This window comes from Cystoisospora suis (genome assembly GCF_002600585.1).
Source record: "Cystoisospora suis strain Wien I chromosome Unknown contig_7107, whole genome shotgun sequence".
In the NCBI taxonomy this organism is placed as follows: domain Eukaryota; phylum Apicomplexa; class Conoidasida; order Eucoccidiorida; family Sarcocystidae; genus Cystoisospora; species Cystoisospora suis.
The window spans coordinates 1-257 of NW_027159893.1; positions in this window are offsets into that span (position 1 = coordinate 1).

Genomic DNA, 257 nt, shown 5'->3' on the forward strand with positions numbered 1-257 from the left:
TATATATTTATGTATATATATCTGTATGAAAAGTAGAAGTGTGTAGTGGCGATACTTTTGGGTATTATGTTTGACTTATTCTTTCTCGCGAAGATCGCAAGATGAAGATACACGCTGCACTTACACACTATAGCTAAAAAGACATATCTAGACATGCTGTATCGTATTTATACTCCTATATGGTGTATATCGTCTGCGTGTCTTCTCTCTTTCCGTTTCTATTCTTTTCTATGTTAGCTCTCTCCTACTCTCTTCTT